Raw genomic sequence first — 11,831 nt, 5'->3', positions numbered from 1 at the left:
TGCCGCAGCCGGCGCGCTGCGGCCGGCGCACCGCGCTGATCCGATGGCAGGAGCCAGGAGCCAGGTGCTTTTCCTGGTCTCCCATGGGGTGCAGGGCCCAAGCACCTGGGCCATCCTCCACTGCACTCCCTGGCCACAGCAGAGGGCTGGCCTGGAAGAGGGGCAACCGGGACAGAATCCGGCGCCCCGACCGGGACTAGAACCCGGTGTGCCGGCGCCGCTAGGCGGAGGATTAGCCTAGTGAGCCGCGGCGCCGGCCGATATAGTATTCTAAAGAGTACATATCCCATAATTTCTTTATGCAGTCTTCTGTGGATGGGCATTTAGGTTGGTTCCAGGTCTTAGCTATTGTGAATTGAGCTGCAATAAACATTAGGGTGCAGAGCGCTTTTTTGTTTGCCAATTTAAATTCCTTTGGGTAAATCCCAAGGAGTGGGGTGGCTGGGTCGAATGGTAGGGTTATCTTCAGGTTTCTGAGGAATCTCCAGACTGACTTCCATAGCGGCTTGACCAGTTTGCATTCCCACCAACAGTGGGTTAGTTAGTGGGACAGGTCTGGTGATGATAAATTCTCTCAGCTTTTGTTTTTTTCCGAATGTCTTTAGCTCTCCCTCATATCTGAAAGAAAGCTTTGCTGGGTACAATATTCTTGACTGGAGATTTTTTTTCTCATTCAGTAGTGTGAAAATCTTATCCCATTACCTCCTGGCATATAAGATTTCTACTGAGAAACCTGAAGTCAGGCTAATTAGAACCCCATTATGTGTTATTTGCCTTTTCTCTTACAGCTTTGAGAATCCTCTCTTTATCTGTAACCTTGGAGAACTTGAGTTTAATATGTCTTTGGGGTAGACTTTGGTAGAAGGCATGTGACTTGGTGACCAGTACTTGGATAGTCATGTCTTCCTCTAGATTGCAAAGTTTGCTGTCATAATGTCTTTGTATATGCTTTCTACCTGCTGGCATTCTCAAGTTCCTCTTGAACTGCCGCAACCCAGGTATTTGCTCTTTTCATGCAGTCCTAAACGTTCTTAGAAGTTTTCTTTGTTTCTCTTGATTCTTTTTATTTTTCTCCTCCAACCGTGTATTTTCAAATTCCTTCTTTGTATTCACTGATTCTTTGTACTATTTGATCTATTTTGATAGTGATGCCTTTGATCTCAGTTTTAAATTCATTTAATGTACTTTGAAAGATTTTTGTTTAATTTTGTCTAATTATTCTGTTTCTCTCCCAGATTCCTCTATTAGAATATTAAATCAATTCTTTATGTTATCTTGAGGTAAGTTGAGCTTCCATAAAATAAAAGTATTTTAAAATATTTATCCAGGGGGCCAGTGCTGTGGTGTAGCAGGTAAAGCCACCGCCTGCAGTGCTGGCATCCCATTTGGGCGCTGGTTCGAGTCCCAGCTGTCCACTTCTGATCCAGCTCTCTGCTATGGCTTGAGAAAGCAGTAGAAGATGGCCCAAGTCCTTGGGCCCTTGCATCTGTGTGGGAGACCTGGAAGAGGCTTCTGGCTCCTGGCTTCGGATCAGCACAGCTCCGGCCATCGCGGCCAACGGGGGAGTGAACCAGTGAATAGAAGACCTGTCTCTCTCTGCCTTTCCTTCTCTCTCTGTGTACCTCTGACTTTCAAATAAATAAATAAATCTTAAAAAAATTATCTATCCAATAATTTGAAACTTTCAGTTGATTGATGCTTGTTTTCTGGCAGACAATGGTTTCTCTTGAACTTCTTGACACTTGTTGGTGTATGATGTAGTCTGGCTTCCAAAGCTCTTGTGAAGATGACTTAGGGGGTGAATAGCTGCTTAAATTGATATCTATGTGGGAAGGTGGTTGCTGGAGCATCTTATTTGGCTGCCATATTGGTTCTCGTTTGATTATTCTGTTGCCTGGTAATGGGTGGTAACTGTGTCAAGGCTCAGATGAATTTTTATTTTCACCAGAATATGCAGTTTTAGTTGCCTGTAAGAAATGACACTAGCATATTTATTTAATAACATATATTGAGTAATACTGAATTTAAAATTAAACAAAGCAAGAATTGTTTTCACCAGGAGTGAGGTAGTTCTGAGTAAGGATGCTAATGAAGAGGTGAGCTAGAGAGACAACCTCACTGGTGTTCATTCTATTGAGCTGACTTACAGAAAACTGCCCAAGAAATTTTCATTGTCTATTTTATATAAGGATAGCATCCACTTTTTTACAACAAAATTTCTGACTCATTTTATTGTGTTATAAGAAAGTAGTAGACTAGTAGCTAGGAGGCTTGGACGAAGGCCTAATCCAGACATTTATTATATAATGCTGAGAAAAAGTGGCTATGTCTGTGCCTGTATTTCTCCATCTGTTAAGTGAAAGACTTGAACTAGAGTCTTGTAAATGTGTGTTCCAGCTCTTAAGTGGTATAATTTCTAGAATTATGTTGGAAGAAGATGTGTTTCATCTGGTAGAATTGAAACTGGTTTCCTGTATCTAATGTCTTTGATGTTCACTTTATCAGATCCTAGTCTCCCTCTCTTAGCTGGCAGTTGTAATCTTCTCATTTAGATGATTACAATTCAACTCTTTACTAAATATTGGTTATTGCCTACAGCTCTTGTCTTTACTGTTGAGGAATAGTGTTTCTTTTTTCTTACTATTTATTGAATTCTTAGTGGAGGGTTAAGCTTATGATTGTAAAATAAACTGAAAGTATGTCATTATAAAAAGTAAAAAAAGAAGAAGGAGGAGGGAGTGTGAGTGGAAGTGTGGTCAGAAGAGAAGGTTAGGTGGGAAGTATTACTATGCTCCTAAATATGTATATATGAAAAAATGAAATTTGTTCATCTTATATAAATAAAAAATTTTTAAAAATTAATTCATTAAGTTAATAGGAGGATACAGGAGTCAGGCTGCCCCATATAACTCCAACTTTTAAAAGTCAGATTTTCATTTTTATTCTCTATAGTTAACATCCTAGTGCTGGACTCTATTTTGAGATGCTTCACAGAAACTACAGGGCCTATTAAATGAGGTAATAACCAACCTGCCCATAGATCCCAGATGGGCTGGATCTCACTTTGCAATCATTGCATTTCTGGAAGAACACACCAGCTTTTTATTGCTGACCAATCCAAGGAGGCCGTAAGCACTGTGGACCAACAATAGACTTGTACACAAGATACATACTACTGAACCCTACCTTTACTATTTGAAAGGCAGAGAGACAAAGAGAGGCAGAGACAGAGGGCAAGATCTCCCATGCAATGGTTCACTCCCCAAATGCCTGCAACAGCCAGAATTGCGCTAGACTGAATCCAGAAATCTGGAACTTAGTGAATTAAATGTGGAGACACAGGGCAAATATCTGGATTACACTGGAAAAGTTAGTTTTTTTCCCCTCACCAAAATATTTTGATTTAATTTCAGATTAAATGTTTTTGTGCTTTCTACAACAGAACTGATAAAGTAAGATCTCAAATTATGGGGTTGATGCTTCTACAAGAGTCCTTTCTGTATTTTTCTTTAATTTTTTTAAACCATTTGAAACTTGTAGGAATATTTGTGTAGTATAACATACTTAACATATTCATCTACAGAATTTAAAATGTTCTTATTCTTGGCATATTTTAACCTTTTGACATTCATTTCATGCCTTTAATAATTTGATTTTGAAAATGTAATATATGTACTACTAGCATCCCTAAGTGGAAATATTTCTTTTTTCCCCCATGTGTTTTTTTCTTTGCTGTTTTCCCTTATAAAGTTAATTTCATTTGTGTCTGAGATATAGCTTATAAATGGATTTCTTTGGAGTGAGTTTGGGGCTAGGAGCCAGTCCTAAGATATCAATTCAGAATTCTTCCAGTATGGGTATGCCATCCAGAGGGGAACCACCCATGAAAAGTCCAGGTAAATTAGCAAGGAACACTGTAAAACAGGAACCTGATGTCCTTTATGAATCATCTCCTCTACTTTTTACAGATTTTTACAGAGTTTCAATGGCTCTAAAAAAAAAACACTGATGTTAAACGTAACAGCTACTTCAGCTATATTCTCTCAGACTTGAGGATGGAACTCTTCCTTTTTTTAAAACAATATTTATTTATTTATTTATTTGAAAGGCAGAGAGAGAGAGAGAGAGAGGTCTTCCATCCATTGGTTCACTCCCCAAATGGCAGCAAGGCTGGAGCTGGGCCTATCCAAAGCTAGGAGCCAGTAGCTTCCTCCAGTTCTCCCACGTGTGTGCAGGGACTCAAGGACTTGGGCCAATTTCTTCTGCTTTCTCAGGCCATAGCAGAGAGCTGGTTTGGAAGTGGAGCAGCCAGGACTGGAACTGGCACTCATGGGATGCTGACAGCATAGGAGGCAACTTTACCCGGTACGCCACAACGCCTGCCCCTGGAACTCTTCCCAACATTCTGCTTGGAGTCACAGTATTTCTAGCAATGCAGTTATTTTATTTTTAATTCTTTTATTTTGGAAAATATTTTTAGGCTACATAAAAGTTGCAAAATTTCAAGGCCATGGAGTCAAGGAATAAATGAGTAGCTATTCCAGATTAAAAAACTAGAGACATGGTAGCTTACTGCAATGTGTGATTCTGAATTGGACTCTTTGCAGACATTATTGAGACTAATACAACTTGAGTAGTCTCTGAGGATTAGATGGTAAAATATCAGTATTAATTTTCTGACATTTATGTTTGTACTATGAGAATGTCTTTGTATGAAATATGTATTATTCTATTTGAGGGTCATGGGTCATTCATTGTATTATCAACTTACTTTCAAATATCCAGGAAGATAAATTCTTTGTTCTGTATCTGCTCTGTATCTGTTAGATTTTGTAAGTTGATTTTGTTTCAAAATATAAAATTCTTTAATGATAGGAAGGAAAAAAGGTACAGTCATGATCATTTTTCCACAAATGTCCTCTACAGCACATTTTTATCCATGAGTATATGGTCCAGTCCAGCATCATGTATTGAATTTAATTGTCATATCACATTTGTCTCCTTTAATTTTCTAAGAAATTGTGAAGAGTTCCTTAGTTTTTTTTATCTTTACAACATAAATATGTTTGAAGTGATCATGCCACTAATCCTTATCTTAATTTCACTGTACATATTTAGTTCAACAACTTTATAATGTTCTGATGGCTGAATGTTTTGATGGTTCAGTGAAAACAGAAAGTTGATTTTCTTGAATGCTTTCATTTCCGCCTTGTCTGTAACTGACCTCTTGGTCAGGAGCTACAACATTTTGCTTCCAGGGCAACTTCTTCCATTCATTTATGATCATCCATGCAGGCAAGTGTATACTTATGTATCAAGAAGAAATAGTGCTATTTTAGAATTTGGCTATAGTTTGTGACACTTAGCCAAGGAGAAATGAAAGGTTCATGTTGGTATAGGAAAAATCTACTGATGATAATGTAGAACAAGATTTCTGGCTAGTGGTCAGATGGAAGAGGTATAGACAAAAAAGAATGATATTATAAATAATAAAATATGAATTTTTGGCCATTGGTGTATAGGTAGATGTAATAAGTACGAAGACTTGGAAAAGAGTGTAGAGAAGGACAAGAATAGGCTTGAATGAGATATGTATGCAAAGAGAGATGGCCAATAAGAAATACCATGCATGTGTATGGCAGCAGAGGCCAACAATAAACTTAATCCTGTTTTCTGTTCATGTTGCACTGAAGTATAATCTCCTAATATTTCCCAAGTATGTAGCAAAGTCAGCTACAAACAAGGGACCAGTTAGTGGTGCTTTAGAAACTATAGGGAAAGAGAAAGCACAGCTTACGGAAATCTCACAGGTGACAGTAGCTCCAGAACATAGCTGGCCAGTATGATGATATAAGGCTTTCAGCAGGAGTGTGAGTTCAGACCACATAAATGGAAGCCTCCAGAAATACACAGAAAGCATGGAGGGGTATTTGTGTATTTCAGTAATTTTCATGGAGACTCAGCCTTTGTGTGTGTGTGTGTGTGTGTGTGTGTGTGAGATGAGGGTAATAGTGGATGAAAGGGGAGGATGCAGGATGAATATCTGGATTACACTGGTAAAACTATTTTTTTCTCCTACAGAAGTCTCTTTTTTATTTCAGATTAAATCATGTCATGCTTTTATGCAATGGAGTTAGTTTTCCACAGATTCTGTTGCTTTCTAGGATTCTGTTATTTGCTGATAGAATTTCATGTTAAAATATTTGAAGCAAGGTTAAGAAAATGTGAAGAAAGGCAAAATACTTCTAAAGAGTGAAAGGGAAAGCTGTTTCTATTTTTTTTTTTTAATAAAGGCTCTTCAAGTCCTGTCTTCATTTCCTAGAACCCTACATCTGTGTCTGCCACCCCTTGTGTCCATCTCAAACAAGGACTATGGCAACACACATGTACCCAAGAAACCCAACCCTGGTGGTCTCACTGCCTGGATGTATTTTCCCCAAAGAACCATTTCCCCTAAGTCTGTGCCACTTGGTTGAGAGTTCTGAAGACATCCCAAGACTCCAGCTGGCACACACCAGCATTTCAGGACTATGGCAAAAGACTCAAATTATATTAATCTATTCATCTATCTCTCACAAAATGATTTTTAGGGTAGTTGCTTTGTGATGTCAGATAAAGAGTGGACCTGGGTCTGTCCTGTTGCTTCTTCTGGGTGATGCTTCTGCACCTATCACATGCTTTTGCTGTTTCTTCAGGTTTTTCTAACTTTTAGACTGATTTTTGATGTGCTTACCTCACACACATACCTATATTCTAAGGATAAATGTTAATTCTCCAGGAATATATGCTCTAAAACTTGAGTTAAGAGAAGAAATGAGACATTCAGTTGCCACACAGGAGTATGAAGCCACCATACAGCTTCTGCAAGTGTGCACATCATGGTATCTCTTTGGTGAGTGAAGCTCTGCCTTGGACTGTCAGGGAATATTCAGTTGCCTATGAGGGATCAGATTTGAATTCTATTTGGTTACAAAGTTCACGTTTGTTGTCAAGCTGCTGCTTTCAAAAGTTTTTGGTTGTTTGGTAAGGTTAAGGCTCTATTCCTTTTCTTTTGCATTGCATGTAAGTGGAATTTTGAACTTGGGATATTGTTAACTTATATTCTAAAGTTAATAATTACTCCATGTAATTACTACTGTGGGTTCTCATTAGATTATCTTTAGTATTTAAAGGAACAATTCAACTAGTATGAAATTATTTTAGTATTGGAGTATTATATATAAAATAACTTTAGCATTGGGATGTTATGTATAATATAACTTTTCCTTATCATTCATATTTCAGCTTAAATATCACTTTTTCAAGTGATCTCTCAGCCTGGGTTAGGGCCCTCTGTATTAAAAGCCACTTATACTTTTCCTTCAGAGGATTTTTATTTTTCATTTTCAAATTTGATGTGTTGCATTGTGTCTCTGTTTAGTGACTTTTCTAGAATGAATGGGTGCGCAGGATTTAAAAGGACTTACAGGAATTCTTGAGCATTGGCTGATAAACCTCCAGGTATATCACAGCATGTGGAGTCTCATAAGGGAGGTTGACAATAAACAAAACCACACAAATAAGTGGATAAATAAAAATTTTGAAAGGTACTAGAAAAATAAGATTATTGACTTCTCTAAGCCAAAATAAAAAGGGGGACTCATACTAAGCTGAGTAGACAATTCAAATACCATGATATTGGAAATCTGGAATCCTGTAAAGGGTGTACTGTACAAAAGCAAATGTTCGTGGCTCTTCAGGTCATCAGGGTGCTCATGGAAAACATGTTTGAACCCTTTTTTTAATTTGTATTTTTAAAAATTTAATGAATTAGAAAATTCATTGGAAGTTAAGCAATTAAGTCCCTCTTAAATTAACCAAATAAAAAAAAACAACCTATTTCCTATGATCTTTTGAAGGGAAAAATTCTAATGGTGCACTCTATACTATATCTTCAGTTAGAGCAAACTCTATGATACCACAATAACTAATATTCATGAACATACCCCAAATTAGTTAAATATTATATTAAATTACATTATTTCTTCCAATCTGTTTATAGAGCAGAGGCATGCATAAATATATTTTTTGGCAACTAAAGTGTTTATCTGATTACTTTCTTTTTTAATTTCTTAAATTTTATTTAAGGTATACAAATTTCATGTATTTCATATATACAGATTTAGGAACCTAGTGAAATTTCCCACTCTATACTCCCTCCCACATGAACTCCCACACTTCCTCCTGCTTTCTCTCTCATTCCTGCTCTTAATTTTTATAGTGATCTACTTTCAGTTTACTTTATATTCATAAGATTAATCCTACACTAAATAAAGAGTTCAACAAATAGTAGGAAGAAAAAAAAAAAAAAACAATGTTCCTCAAGAGTAGAGACAAGGGCTGTAAACAATCATCAAATCTCAAAAAGTCAGTGTCGGGAGAAGCGGCAAGATGGCGGAATAGGAAGGGAGCACACCGATAGTCCGGGAAGAGACAGTTTAATAAAAGTGGAGATACTGCAGGTTCAAGAAAGAGTTGGGGAAGAAACAGCAGAGGAAACTCTTCTGGAACTAGTGATTCATGGTGGACCTGTGTGGAGGACATGAGAGCCCATGGCTTGGGACACCAATGGTGGAATCTACACACCAGCACTGGAACACGAGGTGAGCTGAACCTCAATACCTGAGACACCGGTGGGCAAGTGGAAAGAGGAAACTAGAGGGAACAAGGCTTGAAACCCCGTGGGGAAAAGTTCACCAGGCTAACTAGAAGAGAGAGGAAAAAAAGTGACTGATACGGACACAAGTTTCTCTCTCTCCACTCACCTCTCAAAGGTGAGCAAGACAAAGAGCAGGCACAATTTTGGACATACATAATGAGCAGGGTGACCTCAGGGCTGCACCCACCCTCAGCCAAGCAGAAAAACCTGACTCTGGGGGTGGGGGTGAAATAACAGGAGATTAGGACATAGTGAATGTGTGGTGCTAATGAACTGAGACTGTGAAAAAAGAGACGGTGGGGGAGAGAAGTCACAGGATTCACATGAGTACTCTCCAGAGATGCTACAATTCGGTAACCTTGGCAACCCAGTGGGAGACTGCAGGAGAATTTGAGCCCACACTGAGGACAGAACATATTCCCTGTGTGGTCTTTGGGAAAGAGCTTCTGATGTCTGGCTCCTGTGGGTATATCATTTGCCTGCTAACTACCTCCAATTCCGCTCAGCTGTGTGGAATTACCTCACTTTTGAATCAAAAAAAGAAAGAAAGAAAGATTTACCATGCCTAACCTGGGAGTGTCACCTTTGGCACACGTTTAACCCTGAGGAACCAAACAGAGCTCTCAGGCCACACCCATCTCAAGCCTCCAAGGCTCCATCAAAAGCAGACAGTCCATTTAACACAGTTATAGTATAACAAGAAAAAACACCACAGCGAGGGAAGAAGAATCCAAAGAATATCTCCACAATGCCAAGCAACAAACACAGAAACCGAGGTAACAAGAACAAGGAAGACATTATGACACCCCCAAATGAACAAGATACCCCAAGCCAAGATTATGAAGATGATGAGATGGAAGAAATGCAAATACGGATTTCAAAAAATTTATGAAAAGAACAATTTCAAGTTTTCAAAAACAAATGCTTGAGCTACGGAATTCCTTACTGGACAGGATAGAAAATCTCTCTCATGAAAGTGAAATCATAAGGAGGAATCAAAATGAAACGCAGAAACTAGTAGAACAGGAAAGTGTGATAGTGAAGAGAAATCAAAATGAAATGAAGAATTCAATAGATCAAATGACAAACACATTAGAGAGCCTTAAAAACAGAGTCAGTGAAGCAGAAGAGAGAATATCAGACTTAGAAGACAGAGCACAGGGGAGTATACAGTCAAAACAAAGAAGAGGAAATTAGAAGTCTAAAAAATATTGTTGGGACTCTACAGGATACTATTAAAAAACCCAACATTCGGGTTCCAGGAGTTCCTGAAGGCATGGAGAGAAAGGATTAGAAGGCATTTTTAGTGAGATACTAGCAGAGAACTTCCTGGGTTTGGACAAGGACAGAGACATCCTAGTATAGGAAGCTCATAGAACCCCTAGTAAACATGATCAAAAGAGATCCTCACCATGACACATTGTAATGAAACTCAACACAGTGAAACATAAAGAAAAGATTCTAAAATGTGCAAAAGAGAAACGTCAGATTACTCTCAGAGGATCTCCAATTAGACTCACAGCAGACTTCTCATCAGACACCCTACAGGCTAGAAGAGAATGGCAAGACATAGCTCAGGTACTAAGAGAGAAAAACTGCCAGCCCAGAATATTATATCCTGCAAAGCTCTCATTTGTGAATGAAGGGGAAATAAAGACTTTCATAGCAAACAGAAATTGAAAGAATTTGTCGCCACTCGTCCAGCCCTGCAAAAGATGCTTAAAGATGGATTACACAGAGAAACACAGAAACATGGTCATCAATATGAAAGAAGGTAAAGGAAGGAAACCTCACAGCAAAAGATCACAGGAAGTTCAAAGCATATGTTAGAAAATATCTTTGGCGAATGGCAGGGCAAAGTTACTACTTGTCAATAGTCACATTGAACATTAATGGCCGTAACTGTCCAGTTAAAATACACAGATTGGCTGATTGGGTTAAGGAGCAAAACCCATCTATTTGCTGCTTACAAGAAACACATCTTTCCAACAAAGATGCATACAGACTGAAAGTGAAAGGCTGGAAAAAGATATACCATGCCAACAGAAATGAAAAAAGAGCGGGCATAGCCATCTTAATATTGGACAACATAAACTTTTTTTTTAACTTTTATTTAATGAATATAAATTTCCAAAGTACGACTTATGGATTACAATGGCTTCCCCCCCATACCGTCCCTCCCACCCGCAACCCTCCCCTTTCCCACTCCCTCTCCCCTTCCATTCACATCAAGATTCATTTTCGATTATCTTAATATACAGAAGATCAGCTTAGTATACATTAAGTAAGGATTTCAACAGTTTGCTCCCACACAGAAACATAAAGTGAAAAATAATAGATGATTTTTTAAAAATGATGATGAAATCAGATCAGACCTATTGTCGTGTTTAATCCCAGTGAGAGTCAAGTTGGGAATTGATAATTTCTTTTTTTTCTTTCTTTCTTTTTTTTTTTTTTTATAGAAGATCAGTTTAGTATGCATTAAGTAAAGATTTCAACAGTTTGCACCCCCATAGAAACACAAAGTGAAATATATTGTTTGAGTACTCGTTATAGCATTAAATCTCAATGTACAGCACATTAAGGACAGAGATCCTACATGAGGAGTAAGTGCACAGTGACTCCTGTTGTTGACTTTACCAATTGACATTCCTGTCTATGGCATCAGTAATCTCCCTATGCTCCAGTCATGAGTTTCCAAGGCTATGGAAGCCCCTTGAGTTCTCCGACTCTTATCTTGTTTAGACAAGCTCATAGTCAAAGTGGAGGTTCTCTCCTCCCTTCAGAGAAAGGTACCTCCTTCTTTGAAGACCTATTCTTTCCACTGGGATCTCACTCACAGAGATCTTTTTGCCAGAGTGTCTTGGCTTTCCATGCCTGAAATACTCTGATGGGCTTTTCAGCCAGATCCGAATGCCTTTAGGGCTGATTCTGAGGCCAGAGTGCTATTTAGGACATCTGCCATTCTATGAGTCTGCTGAGTATCTCGCTTCCCATGTTGGATCACTCTCCCCTTTATTTATTCTATCGGTTAGTGTTAGCAGGTACTAGACTTGTTTATGTGCTCCCTTTGACTCTTAGTCCTTTCATTATGATCAATTGTGAACTGAAATTGATCACTTGGAATAGTGAG

Source organism: Oryctolagus cuniculus, chromosome 8, assembly GCF_964237555.1.
Source record: "Oryctolagus cuniculus chromosome 8, mOryCun1.1, whole genome shotgun sequence".
Taxonomy (NCBI): domain Eukaryota; kingdom Metazoa; phylum Chordata; class Mammalia; order Lagomorpha; family Leporidae; genus Oryctolagus; species Oryctolagus cuniculus.
This window is presented reverse-complemented; position numbering follows the sequence as displayed.